The 21,811-nt window shown below is 41.6% G+C and overlaps 1 protein-coding gene across 6 annotated transcripts in view; it reads right to left on the bottom strand.

Annotated features, from left to right (window-relative positions):
- Positions 1 to 2,591: 2,591 nt before the first annotated feature.
- The window catches only part of NRG4 (neuregulin 4), a 198,773-nt gene continuing 179,553 nt past the window's right edge, over positions 2,592 to 21,811 (bottom strand). For all 6 annotated transcript variants that reach the window (XM_085643771.1, XM_085643775.1, XM_085643776.1 and 3 more), the window contains one exon: positions 2,592 to 5,467. The gene's annotated coding sequence lies outside the window, so the exon portion shown is untranslated. The remainder of the gene's footprint in view (positions 5,468 to 21,811) is intronic.

Below are 21,811 nucleotides of genomic sequence, written 5' to 3'. Positions count from 1 at the left end.
GCCCTTTCACTTGAAGAACGGGCAGCTAGACGAGGTGTTTAATGCTAGTATTCAATCAAGTTCCAAGTCTGTAGATTTGGAGGAACAGAACTTTATTGTAGGTTTCATCTGGTGATTGCTCTGGTGCCACAACTGCACTACAAAGTGCTCTGAGACTTTTCATGGAGTTCCCAGCATTATAAGGGTTTACCACGGAGGTAATGAAGTCACTATCAAGGTAGCAAGACCTGGGGAGAGCCAGGACCAACAGCAAGCTAGTGTTTGCTATTTCTGTGAGAGACTAGGGCTGCCCCATAGCAGAAGTTTATAAGGCATGTTGCAAGAGATAGATAAGGGCACCGATGGATATTGGTTATCTTTTTTGATCAAAGGGGGGCTTGAGAGGTGACATTCTATTAGGAGATGATTGCTGGAAGAAGACTGAATGTGATGAGCTTCACTGAAGGGGAGGACTATAGTCATAATAAGAGGTAGGCGTTATTTTCAAACAATTTGATCCAGGAAGATATGGCAGTACACCTCCAACAGATGTAAATCACAAATTCATTCCATCACAGCAATGATACCAACATTCCTTTTACGTAAGCTCAGTACTACTGAACCACTACTCATGCTTCGAAATTGCATTTAGGGGGAGAGTTACTAAGATTTTGTGCCGTGTTTGAGTCACAAAAGTGGCAAAAATCCAATTTCCAATTTACTTTCCAGCGCTAAATAACTTGTTTAGCGCTGGAAATAACAGAAAAGTAACGCGCAGCAGCGCATAGTGCTGCTGTGCATTACATTGTGCCATGGTGGCATACCAAGGGTGGAGCATTGGCATTCCCATGCAACCATCCAGTGTTTCTCATGCTAAACCCAATTTACTAAATTATGTAGATTGGGTTTAGCGTGCTAAAACTGCACCCTCTTACAGGAGGTGCAAGGAAGGAGAAATGCTTATATTTCTCCTTTCTTTTCCGACTTTCATGTGTGCTACATTTTATAACACACTTACAAAGTGGGACATTTTTTAAAGTGAGTCTCTGCATTGTATGTTGTACTGGAAGGGTACCATTCCAGTACAAAACCTATCCTAGACTCACGGAGACACCCGTGCACCATGGCGAAAAGGTGTCTCGGTGGCGCACGGCAGCTGTTTTAAGCGCTAGAGCTAGTAAGAGGGGAGGAGAGTGCCTTATTTTAGTAAATAGGGCGCTTTCATCCTTTCTCCTTTTCACGTAGTGCAGCATTTGCTGCTGCTGCAGTGCGTTACGTGAAAAATAATAAATCTGCCCCGTGTCCAGTGTTTGCATTGTATTTGTCCCCTAAATGAGGGAACAAATCATATGAACGTGCCTTGCTCCACTTTTACGTCCCTTTTAACATGGGAAAAGTGACGCAAACGTGGCGCAAGGGGCTTGTAAATAAGCCCCTAAGAACCTGAATCCAGAATTAAGCGACTGTTATGCGCAGGTGAGTATATGTTCATTGGGAATTGGAGAAATAATGTTTGTCCTTTTGGTAGCTGAGGCTTTTCAAGTTAGTTATATATGTTACGTTTGCAGTGGGTTACATTTGTTATGTTAAACAGGAATGCAGGTGTCTGGGATTGTATGAACGCCTAACCCCCTGTAATCAGTTATTTTCTTGGTAAACTGACATTATGGGTTCGGGCAATTGTTGCCTGATGGAGTCGATTTGCAGCATCTCAAGAAGATGTGTGCTGGAATAAACAGTAATTGAGGTAGAAATTGTTGTTCTCCATTCAGGTGTTCTGTAATGCAGGGTCGTTTTGCATGTTGTCCAAATCTGGGATGTTAGTTTAACTTTCTTTTATTATTTTACATGTGGGTCGAGTCAATGTTTGAGATATTTTGCTGAACTTTGCATGTTCGTCATTGCCATAAATGTGTTTTGGGACAGAGTTTGAGTTTTGTGGCCTAGACTGGGAATGAGTTCTCTATTAAGCATGTTTTTTAACAAGATACCTTTGGATTAAACAAACTGAATTGAATATAATGTATTTCTGCAAGCATTAGTTATCCTATGTAGAGCATCTAAAGGCAGGGTGATGTGATGTCTCCATATCATTTGCTACTGTCTGAGATTTAACAATGTGAAACTCCGTCCTACTGTATGTGTTAGACAGTTCATAATTTAAAACATCTTTCTTATGCATTTGTTACAGTGTTCACAAAGCAAAACAACTTCCTTAGGAAATTGTCAGAGTAGTTCACGAAGTAAAACCCCCGCTTTTATACTTTGCAGAGAGTTTGCCCTACAAATCCCCTTCCTAACCTGTTTGTTGTGGAATTCAGAATGTAAACCCCCTTCATACTCCATTTGAAAAATCAGGCGTGGGAGGTCTCAGCGCAGTCAGAAGTTAATAGTTCTAGAAGCTGTCCATGAGGGGGTCTTTCACCTCTAGTGTTGTGGGGGCCTCCATACTGCAGACCCTCAAAACGCTGTCCAAGTATCTCTTTCATCACTTGACTCTCTAGGTAATGTGGCAGACCAGTTCGAGGCTGATACAAGGAGATGCTGTGGGCTAGAAACTCAGAACTCGGCAATGTACACAAATAACAATAAATCAATGTCCAGCCAGAGAATTTTTTAAAAAGGAAACCGACTTTAATGCACACACAACTAAATACTACACACAAAGTTATAAATATTTACAAGATTTCAGGTGGAATTACAGATTGGAACCCCTACAAAAGGTGCCTTACAGAATAGCGACTGATACATACCATGTATCCTAAAGATATATCACATATGCAACTAATGTTGTGAAACTAGCCTGTTCCTGTTATCAGTGAGGTAACATGTGACATTCTGCGCACAAGTAGACCCTAGCCAAAAAACAGCAAATAAAACAGATATGGATTTTCACAACCAACAAATGAAGGAAATAGGCTTGTCAAGTGCTTCACAATGTAAAATAAGAAGCTTACGGATTTTGTAACCAGTTTTAATAATCAATAAATAAAGCCTATTGTCTTTAACATTGAAATAAACATGACTGTGACTCATCAAATAATTAAGGCAGACTGAAAGCATACAAGTATACTCTTTCCAATTGCGTTTGTGAAAGAGTCCTTATGGAAAACCACTTACTATACTTTTTATCAGAAAGTTCATAATGTAAAATGCATTCCTTTAGTTTTTGTTAGTTAAAAACGTAAAGCTACTTTGTATGCTTGTTATAGACTGCACAATGTGAACCCCTTCCTGTTGTATTTATCACAGAGTTCACAATGAAAAAACACTTCCAATAATGTTTGTTAGAGTTGCCAATGTAACCCCCGTCTGTTGCATGTGTCAGAGTTCACAGCGCAGAGCCACTTCTTGCAGTGTTTGTCACGGGGTACAGAATGTAAACCTCCTTCTTATTTTGTATGTCTGAGACTTAACAGTGTAAAGCCCGTTCCTGTGGTTTTTGCCACGGAGTACACAATGTAAAACACCTTCCTACAACATTTATTAGAGCAATGTAAAAACGTTTACTATTTTTTCTGTGAAGGAGTTCACAATGTAACCTCTCATCCTATTGCATTTATTAGAGAGTTCACAAACAAATCCCTTCCTATTGTATTTGAAAAATCCAGTTTGTGAGGTCACATCTCAGTCATACCTTACGGGAGTCCATTTGTGCCAATGGGTGTCTTTCACCTCTCACACTGATGGACCTCCATGCCATATATCCTTAAACTAGGGCCCAAGTACACCTTATAGCACTTGACTCTCAGGGTAACATGGCAGAGCAGTCAAAGGCTGACTTAGGTACGTGCTGAGGACTAGAAAGTCAGCAACCCACAAAAATAACAATGCATCAGTATCTAGCCAGGTCTTTTTCTTCAAAATGAAAATTACATTAACACACTCGCAACTAAATACTAAACACAATATTACAAATATTTACAATATTTCATGTGGAATTACAAGGCAGAGCCCTTATTAAGAAAATACCACAAGAGGCAACTAACTCAATCAATCTAGTCTGTTTCTATAATGTGTAACATTGCATGCAACAATCTGCGCACCACTAGGCCCTAACCCTTAAAAAGAGCAATCCATATGGGTCTAATACAACACATAAGGCTTTTCACAATCAAAAAGGTTTAGTCTACAAGGATTGTCAGGTCAGTCACAATGTAAAATGGAGAGCTTCTGTCCTTGCTAAAACATTTAATAATTAATAAATCAATCCTGATGGCTTTAACATGAAGAAAAACATGACCATATGGCCTCTGCCAAGAAGGATGAATCAAACATTTAGGGATACATGGACATGAACATTAAGTCTACCACTACATGCACTAAGCATCTACTCTAATGAACCCTAAAAAGGGGCACTTGTTTTAGAGCCCTTCAAAATGCATTTGGTGTAGAGTACACAATGACAAACGCTTATTGTATTTGTCAGAGAGATCAGAATTTAAAATAGCTACCTATTTTATTTGCCATAAAGTTCAAAACGTAAAGCAGAGTTCACAATGTGAAACTGTTTTCCAATGTATTGGTTACGGAGGTTCACCATGCAAAGCCCCTTTCTACTGTATCCAGCGTCTTTGTCAACAAGGCCCCTGCCAGTTACCAGCAATGGCACTACTTCTTACGTGGACTACAACAACTTTTGTCCAATTAAATACTTATAGGGAAGATAATCACTATGTAGCCAGAGCTAAAGCCTCTCTCTCAGTACTGCTTCTTAAAACTCTTTTTCTGGTGATCACATATGATCTAGCAGACAGCTCTATCTGTCAAGGCAGAGGATGTGGTGCCTCTAGGCCAGTGCCATCGACATGAGCTCCCTTCTCGTGAATGAGCTGGTGGTGCAGCTCAGAATTTTAGGACGTGCAAGTTCAAATGGGCATTGGGTAATACAATTAGTGAATACCCTTTTTTTTGTTGTTCAGGAAACCCAACTTTACATTTACACAGCTGCAAGCATGAGTTGCAGAAATGCTTAGTAAATCTGCCCCAATATCTTTACAACTGTTTCGTGCCCCACACAAAAAGGATGATTCAATATAATAAATACAAATAGACAAGGAGGTTGAAATATATAGTTTTGTGCACAAGAATGATTCAGAGACAGCAAGCAAACAAATAAAAATAAAAAAACAAACTCACTACAAAATAGTAGCGCGCAAAGCCTTACTCCTAGATTCTGAATTTTGTATATTCAATTGTGAATATCGAGTTGACCAAAGAAGTGTTAATATATTTTGTTGTGCCTTCACCTGGCATAGTTTAAGGGCACTGTATGCATTTTCACATGAACTTCTTTTGGTCACTGTTATTACACTAATTTTAAGGATGTAGACACTGCAAGTTTCATTGATGAACCCAGACTTCAATATTAAAGCATAAAAGATTGAAGTTTGTAAAATGCATGGTCTGAAAAATGCAAGTTTTTTCCTGAAATATCACCTAGTTTGCAAGAGTTGTACAAATGATGAAAGGATGTGTTTGCAGTATCCTGTAAAATAAAAGGAAAGAAAAAATTATATGTTAATAATTTCTTCATTGATGCGGTTTGCAATCCAACATGTTTGCATGTTTTTTGGTCTGATAACATTTAAAAGTAAATTCTCATTTTGGCATTAATCCAATAGCAGAATCAGTATTGGTCAATCAATATTTGTAGAAAAAGTGCAGCTTTTACTTGCAATTAAATCATGCAATGTATATATTTTGTTGAACACATACTGCCATAGATTTTTAATATGTTAAGAAATTTCAACCAACTTGTATAAACTGCTTAGCTAAAATGTTGCTTAATATCTAAATTAAGCAAGTCTGAGGGGCATATTTACAAGGAAGTGGCAGAGAGCGGAGTTAGCCTCCTTGGCTTCATGCTGCGCTCCGCCACTTCTGAAACGCAGGGCCGTGTTTACAAGAATACAGTGCAGTCTTGCGTTTCCCCCTGCACTGGCGCTTATTTAGCTGCCTAGAGCCATCGCAGGCACCCTTGCACCATAGTGCACGAGTGCCTGCATTGAGGGGAATGATTGTTTATGTGCAGGTAGGAACACCTTTCTGCACATAAACAATCTGAAATTCCGTTTTGAAACTTCTATGAATGCTGCTTAATGCAGCACACTAAGAAGTTGCAAAACTTGATTTTTGGACACCGTCCTGCACATAATCAAGTAATGACATTTCGCAGTTTCTATGTGTGCTGCACAACGCAGCACACATGGAAACAGAAAAAACAAGGAGAAATTAAATATTTCTCCTCGTTGCACGAGAGTAAAACAAGGTATTACCTGGTTTACATTTTGCGCTGCCTCATATTTACGCCACCCTTGCAAATATGGGCAACGTCAAAATCAATGGGTGTTGCAGTGGAACTCCCACCACAACACCCATTGTCCGCCCTTTCACACTAAGTATAGCGTGAAAGGGTGCCTTATTCACAAAGCGGCGTTAAGCCATGTTAAGTGGCTTAACTCCGCCTTGTGAATAAGGTGAAGCCCCTATCGCCACCACAACATCGAGAAAAGTGACACTGTGGTGGCGATAGGGACTTGTAAATATCCCCCTAAGTTTGAAAAAATATGAAAATCTATGGAATTAGTGTCTAAACTCTGTAGGGAGTACCTGAGGAATCTGCAGAAATGACAGCAAGAAACCATATCAATGTCTCCTAGATAACTGCTAAAAATAATGATGAAAGTACACCAAATGCACTCATTATATTTATTGTAGGCAATCTTGGATGTTTAGGAAGCAATTTAATTTAACCACGTATCCCCCTCCATGTAAATATATATATAAATATATATAAATATATATATATATTTGCCACACTTCCAAAAAGGAAAGCCGACGCCGTATCTTTACGGAAAATTGTCTTTAATGTCAGCTGATAATGTTAGGCTTGCTCACTAACAATTCAATAAAGATGTTTTACCGTTTTTAACAGTGAATACAATTGTGTCACATGTGAACTACAGTTTCATAAAACGTGAAGACAGACTTGTAGTTCTCTAATTGATACGTAAGTATATTAATTCATATATTTACAGAAAGCAGACAATCATTACTGGGTAAACAATTCACAGTGCTTACTAGGCTCTAAAGATTAGAAGAGGGAAGAGGGAAAGCCAGTGATTCATTAATAAATCACGATCATTTTGAAACGGTGGACACTGGTGGTTCTTTACGTGATAGAAATCTACGAGCAATTTTCTCTATTATCATGTCAGCTGCAGAAGTTAAGGAATGGGAGGAAGCAGCGTTATCTATATTTGATGACAGCGCGCCAACTAAGAGAAGAACGGCTGCGGCAGGCACTAGTACCAAAGAGGCTGATATAAAAGATTTAAAAGATTGGAAAAATTTAAACGGTCTGAACTGTCCATATGGTGGGAAGCTTAAATCACTGAAACGTTATCTGGAGGTAAAAAGAATCCCAAGAGGACTTCGGATCCTAGTAGCTCCCACCTACGAGGACCCTAATCCCAACATGCTGAGAGAATGGGCCGATAACAACCAGGAATCTTCTAGTAGAATGTTGGTAATCCTTATCAAATACGCAGAAATCGACCACGTGAAGATCCTGGAAGAAATCAAGCAGATCTCAGACATGCTTTGCAAAGAGGCTGATCAAGAGGCTATCACCAAATTCATGACAGAAATGAAGGAGCATCTAACCAAATTGGAGACAACTATTAAGGAGAGAAAGGCACAGAAATTCCAACGAGACAAGACTGATTATGACCGAGGTCAAATTTTTACATTCGCCAAAAAATGTGAAGACCTTAGAAGGCAGAGAATGAATGCTATAAGCAAAGGAGGTCAACAGAACAGCAGCATACAAAGCTCTGAATTGGACACCGACTTGGAAAAAGGGCCAAGTAATCCAATGGGAATACCAATGCCATCATTAATTGACAAATTTGGTTTTTTAAGGGAAGAAAGACGTTTCAATTTCTGCCCACTGCCACCAGTAGACACCAGGCCACCAAGAGCAAGAGGCAGAGGATGAAGAGGCGCAAAGGGGAAAAACAGTGTCTCCACAGGCGAGAAGTCCAAGCCCAAATTGAGCAAATAGACGATAATATTTAAAACAACGATTGTTAATTTCACAAACATCGTATTGTCTGACAAAGAGAAAAGTATTTTGAAATTGGGACTCTCATATTGCCCTAAGATCGACATAGACTATGTAAAGCAAAAGTGGATATCTTCAAGTTTGTAAGGACTTTGAAGTTTAAGAATTTTTTTGCAGTAGCACAAAAGCAACCAGATACAGCAATCCAAGGCACAACACAGGAACAGCAATGCAACTTAGCAGTAGATGACATGAATCTAATGCTGAAGATGAGTGAATTGGAAACTGAAGCGCGTGGGACATCAATACAACACAAGATTTGCCCAGCACTCTTGATCATGCAGTGGAACTAGCGCACGCCAAAGGTATTGTAATAAACTAAAGCACAACGTAGCGCTCGCGCAAAGCTGATCACTTGGGCTGCATCGCGCCCTTCATCGCTCTTCACCTGCAGCCGCCATAGCCACCTGCGTGCGCGCAGACTCCGCCCCTTTCTCAGGCCACGCCCCCGCCTTCCAACATAAATGTGTATGCATAGGACGCGCAGCGGACGAGCGCAGCGGGAGCGCCGTTTGCGCGCCGAAGGCGCGCCTAAGGGAAGCCCGTCTGCGCCCGTCCGCGCCAAGACCGCGCCAGGCGCAGGAACCCCTGCCCAACATCCTCTAAACATCAGGTATGCTCCCAATGACCTTCTCAAACTTCGAGGCAGATCTGACTGCCCCTGCAAACTTGATCTTTCTAAAGTATTCGGTTCCACCAGTTGTAACAAATGTCGTTGGATTCTCAACTTCGCCACCAAGCAGCCAACATCCCTCAAACGACCTCACTTTACAGGAGGTCTGATAAACGCCAGGTCGATGTGCAAACACAGTCAGGATATCCACGACCTCATTATCGACCATGACCTGGACTGTCTCATGATCACCGAGACCTGGCTCACTGAAGACAGTAACCCTGATATAGCCATCGCCCTCCCCCCAGGTTACTCCTTTCACAGACAGGATAGACTGAAAGGTAGAGGAGGAGGCGTTGCATTCATCTTAAGGAACTCCTTTAGCTGCCACACCTTCTGCCTCGACCTCACTGATGCAGAGGGACTAGGTTTCTCCATCAAACTCAGTCAGACCCTCTCTTTCTCAGGTGGTCTGATCTACCGCCCACCTGGTAATGCCGCGAAATTTCTCGGCTCCCTTAATGACGCACTCGGACACTTCCTACTCCGATACCCACATTTCACCCTCTTGGGCGATTTTAACCTGCATCTCGAAATACCTGTTGACCCCTTCACCAGTAATCTGCAGCAGACATTGGATATTTTCAACCTGCAACAAAGCGTCAAGCTGCCCACTCATTCCCTTGGTCACACCCTGGATGGTGTCTGTTCCAATTTCCCAGCCATCTCCACCTTACCTCCCATTCCCCAAATCTGGACTGATCACAGCCTGATCCTGTTCCATATCCTCAACATCCCCCCTTCTAACTGCAAAAAACCAACTCTCCAACACATTCACTCCATCAATTGGAAAACTGTTCAGGAAAGTTTTATTTCTCATCCCTTTTCCCCTACTAACGCCTCCCCTTCCTCTGGTAACATCGATAAAGATGCAGTCTCTCTTAACAACTGGCTTTCTCAAGAAATCTCAAAACGATGTCCACCTAATAAAAAAGACAACACCCTTAAGAAAACGAAAATTAAAGCCCCTTGGTATACGCCTGATCTTACCGCCGCACACCTACTCTGCAGGAAAGCAGAACGTAAATGGCGTAGATCCTACGAAAATGACGATCGGAACAACTACATTTTTCAGAGGAAAAATTATCTCTCAACCATTAAATCAGCAAAAAGAACCTACTATGTAAACGCCATTAAAGAGGCCAGCCAAAAACAACAAACCCTCTTCTCCATAGTAAAATCTTTCACCAAACCAAAAGCTCTTCAACCAGAGATCCCCCCGTCCCAAGAACTGTGTGATAAGATCTCCGACTACTTTGAGGAAAAAATCAGCTCTATCCACACAAACTTCCCCCCTTCCCCTCCGGTGTACTCAATCTCGGAGCTAGACAAATCTCGCCCGACCGCAAACAGCCTTAAACTTTTCACCCCGGTGACCCTAACTCAGACCAGAGAAGCGATCCTTTCATGCAAATCGGGCTCCCCTTCTGACCCTTGTCCCCCCAAGATCCTCCACACCATCATTGATGAAATCAACCCCATCATTAATGAAATAGTCAACCTCTCCCTCAAATCTGGCTCTGTCCCTCTCGCTTGGAAAAAGGGTGTGGTTAAACCTCTTATGAAAAAGGCAAACAAACCCCCCTCTGACTTAACTAACCTTCGTCCCATCACCCTGCTACCTGCGCTGGGCAAAATAACAGAACAGTTAGTCCATAAAGAGCTCAAGTCCTTCCTTGATGCCCACAACCTACTTCACCCCCAGCAATCCGGTTTCCGGTCTAGACATTCTACCGAGACCGCCCTGATCGAGCTGACCGATACCATCAAAAACCTACAAGATCAGAGGAAGAAGGCCATACTGATCCTTCTCGACCTCACGGCGGCATTCGATACTATTTCCCACTCCATTCTGCTCAACAGACTTATGGACATCGGCGTCACAAACTCGGCCCTTGCCTGGATCAGTTCCTTCCTCAGTGACAGATCTCAAACCGTCTCACTGGGTCCTTTCCAATCGAAAGAGAAAAAGATCTTCTGTGGAGTTCCCCAGGGCTCCATTCTTAGTCCCCTCCTATTCAATATATATCTCATCCCCCTACTTTCACTTATAGAATCGTTTGGCATAACTGTCACGTCTTATGCTGACGATACTCAGCTTGTCATCCCTCTCAACGACAATTCCAACTCGGCCGAACTTAATCTCAAGCGCTGCCTCACAGCGGTCTTTCAATGGATGGACGCCAACCATCTCCGCTGCAACTCGAATAAAACCGAGATCTTGCCCATTGGAAAGAATGCATCTTTCAGTCCTGCCCTGTGGTGGCCTGATAACTCTGCTGCCCCACCTCAGACAGTTTCATCGGCCAGAAACCTCGGAGTTATTTTCGATTCCGATCTTTCTTTCGATTCCCACGTCGCAACTGTAGCAGGTAAATGCTTCGGCATTATAAAATCCATGCGAAAGTTCTTTGACTTCCTCCCGCTCGATTCCAGAAAGACCATTGTGGTAGCCCTCATACTCTCTCGAGTGGACTATTGTAACGGCCTCCTGGCAGGGACCAAAAAGTCCACCCGACTGAAACTGCAAAGTGTCCTGCACACTGCCGCGCGTCTTGTCTTAAAACTCCCACGCAAATCTTCTATCTCCACTGCCCTCAGATTCCTTCATTGGCTCCCCTTGCACAAGAGAATACTCTTTAAAATTCTCGTTATAGCCTTCCGAGCCTTCAACAAATCCGGTCCAGTCTACCTGTCGAGACGCTTCCCTCACTACACCCCGGGTCGCACTCTCAGATCCTCTCAAGAAAACCTCATGACCCCCTCTAAATTCAACCTGAAGTCCAAAGGCGGAAAAACACTCAGTACCCTGGCTATTAGAGCCTGGAACAGTATGCCAAGGCATCTTAGACTTCAGACGCATGAGAAGCCGTTTAGGAAGCTCCTCAAAACGTGGATTTTTAGTCTCTCTGATGACTGGACTAAAGCAGCCATTTAGTCCCCCACCACCTTTCCAGTGATCTGGTCCCAGGTTTTACAGCGCCAAGATGCTCCTTTTGGAGCGAACGTTTGCGCTCTATAAATACCTATCCAATATCCAATATCCAATATCCAAGCAGTGAATTACCTACCAAGTTCAGATCCACTTCTAAATTCATCCCAATGACTGCCAGGGATCCCTATACGTTTTCAATGATTTGGTGGTTAACGAAGTCAAAAATCTTTGTAAGACAATAAATGCAAAGAAACAACCTTTTTCTCAACAATCTAAAGATTATACACATTGGTTGACAAACTAGCAAGTAACAATAATTGCATTGTTCGTAATGCTAATAAAGGTGGTATTGTGGTTCTCTGGGGTAGACACCAATATCTTACTGAATCCTACAAATAACTGAATAACAGATTGAATTATGTGAGAGTTAAGGAAGAGACAATGATTAAGTGCCATCGTACATATAATGCATCACTCCAGGACTGGCATGGGCAAGGATTAATAAGTAATGAAGAAATGTCTTTTTAAAAATCAGTAATCCTACCACCCCTGTGCTATAGCTAATACCCCAAATTCACAAAGATATTGAAAATCCCCCTGGTTGCCCAATCTTCTCAGCCATAGGCAGTGCCTTAGAAAACACCTCTAAATATGTTGATTCTTTTCTTTTTCCTCTAGTGAGTAAGGTTCCATCTTTTATTCAAGACACTGGGGACTTCTTACGGAAAGTATATGATGTGCCATGTGAGGAAGATTTCCTATTGTTGACTATTGAAGAACGGTGATGGATCAAACCCAGATCTGTTGACTGGGTGTGAGTGTTTGATTGGTTCTGATGCTCCGTCCATCACCACCCCCTTTTGTACCGCTTTGTTCGCCATAAGTTGGCAGGGTATGCTCAGACGTGAGTCCCTTGCTCACTTTGCCACTGGATTCAAGCAAGCCTGGCTGAAGACGGCTGAAATGCCAGAATCCGGTCCTAGGTAGCTTGTTTCCGGTCCAGGGAAGGCATGGCTTGGCAGTTCGGGCTGGACTGTTCCCATGAGGCACAGGGTCAGACTGATTTGCATATGGCCATGTCTGAACTGGGGTGGCAGAGTGGGCTAAAGAACGGTGATGGATCAAACCCAGATCTGTTGACTGGGTGTGAGTGTTTGATTGGTTCTGATGCTCCGTCCATCACCACCCCCTTTTGTACCGCTTTGTTCGCCATAAGTTGGCAGGGTATGCTCAGACGTGAGTCCCTTGCTCACTTTGCCACTGGATTCCAGCAAGCCTGGCTGAAGACGGCTGAAATGCCAGAAACCGGTCCTAGGTAGCTTGTTTCCGGTCCAGGGAAGGCATGGCTTGGCAGTTCGGGCTGGACTGTTCCCATGAGGCACAGGGTCAGACTGATTTGCATATGGCCATGTCTGAACTGGGGTGGCAGAGTGGGCTAAAGAACGGTGATGGATCAAACCCAGATCTGTTGACTGGGTGTGAGTGTTTGATTGGTTCTGATGCTCCGTCCATCACCACCCCCTTTTGTACCGCTTTGTTCGCCATAAGTTGGCAGGGTATGCTCAGACGTGAGTCCCTTGCTCACTTTGCCACTGGATTCAAGCAAGCCTGGCTGAAGACGGCTGAAATGCCAGAAACCGGTCCTAGGTAGCTTGTTTCCGGTCCAGGGAAGGCATGGCTTGGCAGTTCGGGCTGGACTGTTCCCATGAGGCACAGGGTCAGACTGATTTGCATATGGCCATGTCTGAACTGGGGTGGCAGAGTGGGCTAAAGAACGGTGATGGATCAAACCCAGATCTGTTGACTGGGTGTGAGTGTTTGATTGGTTCTGATGCTCCGTCCATCACCACCCCCTTTTGTAACCCTATATACAAGCATTCGTCACAAGGACGGTTTGAATGCCATAAAATACTACTTAGGCAGTCGTCCTGTGAAATTACGGCACCATACACAAATGCTGTTAAATATGATTTTGATCTGTCTTGAGAATAATTGTTTCTTGTTCAATGGGGAATTGTTCCACCAAGTATGTGGGACAGGACTTTGTAGGCCGATTGGCGGAGAACATGGCGGCTGGCGAGTAGTGGGTCGCGGAGGCTCCCGCAGGTCAGGAAGACGGGAATACTAATTAAACGTTAAAACATCAAAATTTGGCGTCAAGGAGGCTACAAAACTAAAGAAGCTCATGGCCATACACAAATGTAAGTTTATATTCGTAACATTCCCTGATTTTTCCTCTGCTTTGGGCAGTATACCCACACACCTGTATCGCTGGCTCCTAATTAAATGCCGCCTCAGGCGCTGCTTCAGGTGCTGTGCATCGGGGAGTGCCGGCAATGGTGCCGCGACGGAGGCTCAGAAGACGTGAAAGCCGCGGTATGGAGCTTGAAGGAGCTTACATTTTTTCGTGGTGTTTGCCAGATTATCGGCGCAGCATGGTTTATCGGTGCAGTAGGGAGGCGCGTATTGGAAACGCGGACTTGGAGTTGGCGCCTGTGTCTGGAGACCTGAGGGGTGCTAATTGGAGGTGTGAGAGCCTGGGGAGAATGCCAGATGCCTGTAAAAGCCAGGGGCTTATCTGGGCTTGTGCTGCAGCCTGTCTGAGACGGAGAGCAGGAAATCTGATCCACCTCCGGAGCTTCCAAAACGGTAAAGGAAGCGAAGAGGACAGAGAGAGAAGCAAAGGTGAAAGTAGTCTACCTTTTGTGAGGTCAACTAACTCAGGCTACAGTGAACTTGATACGAAGCACCAACCACCAAATAATAAGGGTAAGGAGAGGGGGTTGAAACTGGAAATTCCATTTGAGAATGGTTTAGAGAAAAGGTTAAGGAGGAGATACAAGGAAGGAAAGCAGAGCACTATAGGAGGGAAACTGGCTAACACCTCGATATACATAGATCCAGGATAGACACACTCTAGATACACCCTACGAAGCTCTAATTTAAAAACACATATGTTGGGTTCACAGGATAAAGGACACAGGACACAAGAAACTGAAGCAACTCAAAAGCAAATTCAGGGAGCGGCGCAATTAAAAATTCCAAAGAAACAACCAATACAAAGTAAAACAAAAAGCATAGGAGTACGTAAACATAAAGACTCTGCTTAAAAGAAAACTGCACTACCAGTCCAACAAATACCTAAATTAACACCGTCCCTCAGAAACATTTTCAAGACTACTCCCATTACACTAGTGTTAAAACCAGGGGCCGAGATTCAGCCACAGGATCTAACATATGACCCAAGTATCCCCCAAAGTATCTCCCAAACTATCCTAAGCAGCATGCCTACGTCTAACAAATTGTATCCCCTCATGGAAGGGAAAGGACTGCAAGAGGATAATCTACAGGATATAGAGATGTCAAAAACAGCAGAAAAGATGTCCAGAGACTTGGAACAGGAGATACAGGGCAGCCCTGGTGAACAAGATAAGCTATATATAACACGGATCCCCAGGCGCTACCAACATGACACCAAGATATGCCCAATAAAATCAATATAGGAGAGAACAATGGCAATGCTTTAAACAATCCTCAACCAAGTTCAATGTGCAATTTAATACAAGCACTAGCAAAAGAGATGAGAGAGAGGTTCTTAGTCTCTGAAAATAATCAGGCGGATATTAAAACTTCGTGTGAAAAATTCGAAGTTAAATTAGACACGTAGGCAGCTAGAACAAACGCCCTTGAACAGACGGTAGCTGACTTAGTAACAAAGACGGAGGACAATGCAAAGCATATAGCTACATTAAGAGATAAAGGGCTAGAAATACAAGATAAACTAGAGTCGCTAGAAAGTCTGCTTAAAGTCCCGGAAGGGATGGAAGGGAATAATCTGAAAGAGTTTGTAATAAAACTTATAAAACAGGCAACTCATATTGACTGTTCAGAAGAAGCACTTAGGACCGATATACAAAGAGTGCACAGGGATCCTTTCAGACGTAGTACAAATAAAACGAGACCCAGGAAAATGTTAGTGCATTTCCTAACTTACAGCTTAAAGGAAGAAATTTTAAACAAAGCCCTCAAATTAAACTCTCTCTATGCAGAAGATGTAGCATTTCAAATACGCTCAGACGTCTCTGCAATTACTGCATCCAGACAATGGGAGCTGGGGAAACTGATCGACCCTTTAAAGAAAATAGGAGCTACGGCACAACTAACATTTCCAGCATCATTGAAGGTCATGCATAACAATAAGATGCAAACATTCAGAAGGGTAGAAGATGCTGAAAGTTTTCTACATTCAATATCGGGAGACCATGAGACAGCTAAATAAAGAAATAAACAGCCTCCGAAATGTAAATTTATCTTGATACTTTTTTTTTTTTAAATCACATCCGAGTCCTGACCTGAAGGGGGGGGGGCTCCATAGGCCTAGGTAGAGGCCATAGAAGAAGGAATGAGGGGTTCTCCAGGGGAGGGTTCACTAGAGGGGGTTAGGGAGAGGGAGGGGAGCACAGGGTTGGGAGCAGAGGGAAAAAACAAAAACAAATGTCCAAATCGCCATAATGAAATCAAATTTATAAGGAAGACATCCAAGAGATGAGCCATCCACCAGGAGATCAAGATTTTAAATTAAAGGTACTTTCTTGGAACCTAAATGGTCTAAGAACAAATTATAGAATGCACATTTTTTTTCAATATTTGAGAGATACTCCAGAGCAGATTCTTATACAACAAGAACCCCATCTATTTGAAAATGAGCTACAACAACTATGCAAATTTAAGAAGTGGATCCAAGATGTGGTTTGTACAACCCAATCATGTCCATCCAAAGGCGTAGCAATCATTATAAAAATATAAATTGGCTATTTCTTTAGAGACTAGCTTGGTAGATAAAATGGGGAGATGGGTTATAGCTAAAATTAAAATCCAGTCTTATAAATTTACAGTTGCGGGCTACTATGGCCCAAATACAGATGACACGACTCCCTTCAAGAATCTACTATCGGAATTATTAAACTATACAGATCCACTACTATTAGCAGGGGATTTCAATTTAGTTCTAGATCAAGTTCTAGATAAATCGAGTGCAAGCAGATCCACTCAGAATTTTAAAACAAGAACATTAATTCAGAACGAGATGAAACAACTAGCCTGGTATGATGTTTGGAGGGCAAAAATGGGCAATAAGAGAGGATATACATTTCATAATAAAAAATACAAATGCATATCTAGACTAGACTATTTTCTTTTAAATACATCATTAAAACAATGGGTTTAAGATGTTAAACATATGAGGATGCATCTGTCTGACGACTCAGCAGTCTCTTTAATGCTTAATGTTCCAATTATACCAACTATCAGGAGATGGACATTAGAGCGTGCTATCCTACTAGAAGAAGATAGAATAGAGAAGCTAAGCTTGGAAACAGAGAGCTTCTTTCAGATGAACTTAGGCACTGCCCCAATACAAATGGTCTGGGATGCTTATAAAGCATTTATAAGGGGTCAAATAACTGCCATACAATTTGTTAGACATAAAAAATATAAAGCCGAAATTGAGACCATAGAAAGAGAAATACAGAAGATAGAATACGATATTAATACACAGCAAAATATTTCACTGAACGCTAAGATGTCCCAAAAATTAGAATCAATTAAATCAGACCTGGGAGAGATCTTAGAGTCAAGGCTAAAAAAGAAATGGCAAGCCAGTAAAATAGCTCCTTTTGAGTATGGAGAGAACTGCGGGAAGCTTCTGGCATGGAAGACAAAACAGGATCTAGCCAGAAGTAATATCAATGAGATTCAATCAGACTCCCGGGGTGTAATATATAACTCTCCAAATGATATCGAAAAGGCCTTCCTGGCACATTTTGAGAAGGTATACCATGAAGATCTAGATGTTCAGGAATCATAGATAAGGAATTGGATGGGTCAGACACCTTTTAATAGAATTACGGATGAGGTATCTAGAAATATGGATATGCCGACCTCAAGGGTGGAAATTAGAGAGGCTATAATTCCTGGTAAATCTGGGAAAGCTGCAGGCCCGGATGGGTTACCGGCGGAACTATATAAGGTTTTGAAAGAAGCCCTTACTCCGGTCATGACGACACTATTCACTCACATCTTTGAAGAAGGCGGGGACATACCCTTGTCATGGAACGAGGCAACCGTAGCACTGATCCTTAAACCCTCTAAACCACCTAGCTCATGCGATTTATATCGACCTATCTCTCTGCTCAATATAGACTATAAGATCTTTTCAAAAATATTGGCAGAGAGATTAAACGGGGTGGCAGAGAGCTTATTACACCCTGATCAGAAAGGATTTATTAGAGGCAGGGGATAATAGACCTCACCTATAACCTAGTTGGAGCGATAGATATAGCGACCCTACACAAAATTCCTCTGACAGTAATAACAATAGACGCTACGAAGGCGTTTGACAGAGTGAATTGGACATATTTAAAAATCATATTAAAAGAAAACGATATAGGAAAAAATATTTGCAGGTCAATTTCACTGATATATAAATCACCTTCGGCCAGAATCTTGGTAAATGGTCATCTATCTGACTTAGTTTAAATTCAAAGAGGTACTCGGCAGGGTTGCCTGTTATCTCCTATGCTTTTCAATCTGTATATAGAACTGCTAGCTGGAAAGCTTAAAACACACGCTAAAATACCTGCTTTTACATTCAGAGAATGGGAGAAAAAGGTGGCATTATATGCCGATGATCTTATTATATATACGACAAATCTAAATATCACCCTCCCATTAATATACCAGGAAGCACAGAAATTTGGACAGATTTCAGGTTATGAAATAAACGAAGCCAAAACTGAATGCATGACTTGGAATTTGGGAAACTCCACCTATCTGACAAAAAAAACAATAAGATATCTAGGAATATTGATTACGCAAGACATCGAAAAAATCACAGAAATAAACCTTCACAAAGTTGGAAAAGAAATACAAAACTCTATAAGAGGTTGGACATATCTTCCTTTGACTTTGATAGGGAGAATAAACCTAATAAAAATGATGTTGCTGCCAAAAATAATCTTCCTATTGCAAAATATTCCACTAGCATTTAATGAGAAAACTTTGAAGACATTACAGGCAAAAAAATGAATACTTTTATTTAGGCTTCGAAAGGAATTCGAATTACATGGAAGAAACTATGAAGGAAAAAGAACAAAGGATGCCTGTGTCTCCCAGATCTAGTTATGTATGCAAGAACATTCTCCCTAAAAACAGGAAAAATGCTTTTGAATACGCCAGATGGTTCTGACATTGGTGTAATGTTCAAAGAGATGCTCCTGGATGTGGAGAATGGAAACCAGGGTTTCCTATACAAATTTGGATATCCGAGATTCTACAAAAAAGTCTATCTAAAAATATTATACAGTTTAGCAACTACCTGGGCCAAAATTAAGAACATTTTAGGAATCACCTACTTTAGTGCCCTCGCCCCCATATGGAATGCACCAGGTTCACCAGAATGGACTAAAGATGTCCTCGCAACTACTTTAATTAAAGCAGGAATTTACCGATGGGGACAGTTAGCCCCGAATGGGGTCTTACTATCTTGGGAGGAGATGAACTCACTTGTGGACAAACAACTAAATGTAAATACTGGCAAATAAGCAGTTGGCATCAATCTGTTGGGATAGATGTAGGCATATCCAATGAATTGGAATCGACACTAGCTAAGAGTCCTGTATAGAAAAAAGAAGTGGCAACTCTTTACTGGCTACTTATGCACCTGGAAGACGGTGAACTAAAACTACCAACGGAATTATGGGGAGATAACTTGCCTGGCTGCAACATCGAAGAATTATGGCAAGTATCTCATGACATTCTACACACGACAGTACAACCTGCAAATTTAAAAATAAATCATATTTTCTGTATTCATAGGGTCTACTGGACTCCAATTAAACTCTCAAAATTTTCGAAGGGTCTGGCCCCAAAGTGTCCAAAGTGCCTCCAGATTAAAGTTGATGACATTCATATGTCTCTAACTTGCCCAAAGCTAAATCAATTTTGGGAGGAGATAAACAGAGGTATGGAAAGCATTTTTGGTATAACTATGCAGGTAAGCATAAATTTGGTCTTTTTTGGGTTGTTCCCACAATATTAGTCTATGTCGAAGGGGGAAAACAGATTATGTTTATACCTGTTTTTAATTGCACGTAGGGAAATTTGTAAAAAATGGGTTAAAGATAACCCTCCAACTTTGCTAGATTGGGTAACTTCTATTAGATACACAATATCTGGATAGAGCTAGTTCAGATAAAGGTAATAAAAACAAGAAAGATTTTTGGGCCCCATGCAAAAGATGGCTGGTCAAATTAAGTCAATAAATTATAAACAGTCCATACTAGTCCAATGATTAAGCCTTTACACCAATTTACTAATTCTCTTTGGCTTTTGTGGGGCGTTCTGAGAGATACAGAGCCAATTTGTAGAGAAACTCTGTGTAAAGCATACCCATCTAGATATGGAGCTCCCCGGTTGGTGCCAGCTGGAAGGGGGGGCCACAGGAGTAAATTGAATAAGCTCAAATGTATCTGATGGCGAATGAGGACAAAAAAAACAAGTATGCGGAACAGCGATGGACACCTGCTTCGCCCCCAGCTATGCAAATTTACACATGGGCTTGTGGGAGGAGCAGGTGGTCCAATTGCAGTGGCACACTGAATGGCAAGAGAATGTAATTCACTGTAGTTGTTATATCGACGATCTATTTGTCGTGTGGAAAGGCACTGAAAAGAGTGCAAAGGATTTTGTAAAAAAGCTTCAAACAAATAATCTAAATTTGAAATTTCACCAGTGTACTCAGTTCGACAAAGTACATTTTCTTGACCTAACAGTATTTGTACATAATGGCAAATTGGAGACCAAACTTTACCGTAAGCCCACAGATGGTAACACACTACTACACGCAAACAGCTTTCATCCAAATAATTTGATTAGAAGCATCCCCTATGGGGAATGTCTTCGAGCAATGAGAAATTGTAGTAACAGCAGAGACCTGGAGGCAGAATTCCTATGCCTAAGAAAATGGTTTGCAGCAAGGGGATATTCCCAGATTTGCATTAATGAAGCAATTGGGAAGGCACAGAAGAAATCAAGGGAAGAGATTCTGTTTAGCACCAGCAAAAAGAAGAAAGTGAGAATCAAAGAGAGTGACAATACATGTAGAATGATTACAACCTATAACAACCAGCAGGACAGGCTTAGAAAAATCTTACAAAAACACTGGCATGTCATCTACAACGATCCCATCTTAGACAAACTTGTCCAGCGTAGGCCGCAGATTACATTCAGAAGGGCTAGGTCACTTAAACAATCTCTGGTTAGTAACATGCTACCTCAGGAACCAGGCAAAAAGTCAAATACAATGTGGCTAAGCCGAAAGGACAGCTTCGTTAAATGCACCAAGTGCATAGCCTGCACCCGAGGAAAGAATACTTTCAGTTATGCTCTTGGTCTATCTATGCACGAACAAAAGATTAAAGGGCAATTTACATGTAAAACAGACTTTACTGTCTACGTACTTCAGTGCCCTTATGGCCTGAGGTACGTAGGCAGCACTATTCTTCCAGTCCATAAGCATCTGAGAGCTATCAAGAATGGGGACAAAGCCTATCCCGTAGCCAGACATTTGAGCAACATCATTGCAAGGATGTTGGGGGCCTACTCTATTTTGTAATTGATGCTGTCCCATTCAATATCAGGGGAGACGATCGTGAAACGAAGTTGAGAAGGCTGGAATCAAGTAATATAATTAAAGTCAACACAAAAATGCCGGAAGGGCTTAACATGGAGGAAGATCTCCACACATATTTGTAATTAGGCCCTTTTGAATTGCTTCCTGATTCATATCTTTCCTGTTTGTTTTTAACCAATTTTAATTTGAAATTATAACACAAGCACTTTATTGACAGTCATTTTCTCTTTGAACTGGTAATATTGATTGAATGTTCCTAAATTTATTAGGAACAGAAAGCTGAAATAACATGTCTTTATATTGGGTTAGCCCACTTGGGCAGGAGTGTTCTGTTGTTCTTCAGTTCTATTATGCTTTTGGCTTTTAAAGTTTTTTTATAATAATCGATAAAATGTCGCTTTCCAT

Source organism: Triturus cristatus, chromosome 3_1, assembly GCF_964204655.1.
Source record: "Triturus cristatus chromosome 3_1, aTriCri1.1, whole genome shotgun sequence".
Lineage (NCBI taxonomy): Eukaryota > Metazoa > Chordata > Amphibia > Caudata > Salamandridae > Triturus > Triturus cristatus.
Note: the sequence above shows the minus strand (reverse complement) of the source record. Positions and strands in the feature narration are given on the sequence as shown.